Here is a 2331-nt window from a genome sequence, read left to right on the forward strand (position 1 = left end):
GGGAGGGGGGAGGGGGAGAGGGGCGGGGCCGCGGCTTCCGGGCGGCGCGGCAGGAAGGAACCCAGACGCCGAGCACGCTGCGCATGCGCCGAACTTCCCCGGAAGCCGGTCAACCCGGTATTAACGCGCAAGGCCCTTAGCCCAAGGTGATTCCAGAAAGGTGTGTCTCACTACACGTTGTGGGCTTCCCCGCTTTTGAGATGTGTCTGTCAATGAGGAGGGTCTCAGGTTAAACCTGGTAAGGGAAAACCTTTTACAAGGAGGTGACTTTCACTTGTTTTCTTGGCTTTTTTCTTTCTGGCACAACATTGGAAATACAGAAATAAAAGTGACTGGGTGGGTTTGTTTATTCATTCGACGTTTATTCACCTGCAGTTTTGAAACTGGCACCATCCTAGAAGCTAGACACACATTAAATAAAATAGACGAAAATATCTCACATTTTAGGGGAGAGAAACAGTCTTGTAGTGACGTGCATTGAGGGCCAACATTTATTAATCTTGTGCCATGAACTATTAACTCTTTTAACCCTTATCACAACACTGTGATACCGTTATCATTATACATAGGAAAGTGAGACATGGAGTTTTGTAACTTGCCCAGGTTACAGAGCTACTCAGTGGAGGAGTCGAGATTCAACTCCAAAGCAGTCTGGCTTTAGAGTGTAAAACACCTGGCAATAAAGCCTTCTATATGGAGGGGAAAGTGTGGTCAAGGAGCCAAATATTGGGCAGTGTCACTTTAACCAGAAGCTGTGTAAACAGTGATCTTTAATGCAACATTCTTGATTAGACCCTAGAGTTCCCCAATTCAGGCTCATGGGATTAGAACCCTGGATGGGGCAATTTGAATGTTTTGGCACATATCTTATTAGGCAATTTCTAATAAGGGGCTTATGTAATCAATAAATATGGCCCTTGCTTGTGGTGGGGCAGATGCCAAGGCAATGAGCAGAAGTCAGTGTCTTATACTTTTTTTTTAATAGGGCCATTTCCTAGACTAGGCCCTGCATAAAGGTGGCTCTCATGCTCACCTAGCCCCATTTTTAGCATAGGGTCTCAAAACTGGAATTAAATAGAACAGTGGTGGCAGTGAAGATGATGAATAATTGAACAAATTAGAGCTTTAACTGCATAGTTCTGACAATAACTAGAAGGATAACAGTGTGGGTTCCAATAAACAAACAAAAAAAACGTGGGAAATAGAATTTTTAAGCCACATTATAGAGACTGGCTTGATTTAGATGTGTATAGGGTGCATAGGGAGGGAGCTACTGAACAAGAGTAGCATGCACAAAAGCACAAAGACTTGAAGTAGCTTGGAAAACAGACTGAAGGACAGAGGTACTACATAGAACAAATGAAAGATAAGGCTACATAAGTTAAGAGTGACAGGATTAAAGGCTTGGGAAACCAGACAAAGCAATCTGGCCTTGATGCAGTTGACTGGAAAACCTGTAGATTCTTCAACTAGGGTACCAACATGAAAAAAAAAAAGGATGTTCTGGGAAAGTTAGTTCAGCTATACCAGTTAATGAACACCATTTTGAGTATTTTTCTTCTCAGAAAATTCTGCTTAGCACTTCAAGGTTTCAGAAAAAAACAGAAGACAGGCTTACCACCAAGAAATGATCTGCATGATGGAGTGAAGGACCACAACAGTGTCTGATAGAAATATAAGGCACACCACATATATACTTTTAAATTTTCTAGTACCTACATTTATAAACAGGTGAAATCAATAGTACATTTTATTGAATCCATTATATCCAAAATATTATTTCAACATGTAAGATAAAAAATTATTAGTGAAATGTTTGGCATTCTTGTTTTCATATTGTCTTCAAAATCCAGTGTGTATTCTACACTTACAGCACATTTTAACTTGGATTAGCTGCATTTCAAGTGCTCAATAGCCACATGTAGCTAGTGGCTCCTTATTAAACGGTGCTGCTCTAGAAAGCCTAGAGGCTATTAAAAATCTAAGTTTGAATTGGTTGTTTATTAGGGATGTAATAGGAAGAGCAGAAAAGAAGACACTGATACCAAAAACGTCTGGAGAGGAAAATAACATTGCATTCATTTACCAATATTTATTAACTTCTATTCAATTCTTTGATAATCAGAAGCATTCATGTCTTACAGTCTAGTGTGAGTTACAAACATGTAAATAGAAAAATTAAAAACCATGTTGTAACGTCTACAGCAAATATAAAATGCCCTGGGAGCAAAAGGGCATCAGTATCCAGCCTAGAAGATTCAGGAAAGGCTTCACCACATACGTGATGCTTAAACTTGGTTTTAACGATGTAGGAAGTTTTCAAGTGAATAG

Source organism: Pteropus alecto, unplaced genomic scaffold (assembly GCF_000325575.1).
Source record: "Pteropus alecto unplaced genomic scaffold, ASM32557v1 scaffold7, whole genome shotgun sequence".
NCBI classification, from domain to species: domain Eukaryota; kingdom Metazoa; phylum Chordata; class Mammalia; order Chiroptera; family Pteropodidae; genus Pteropus; species Pteropus alecto.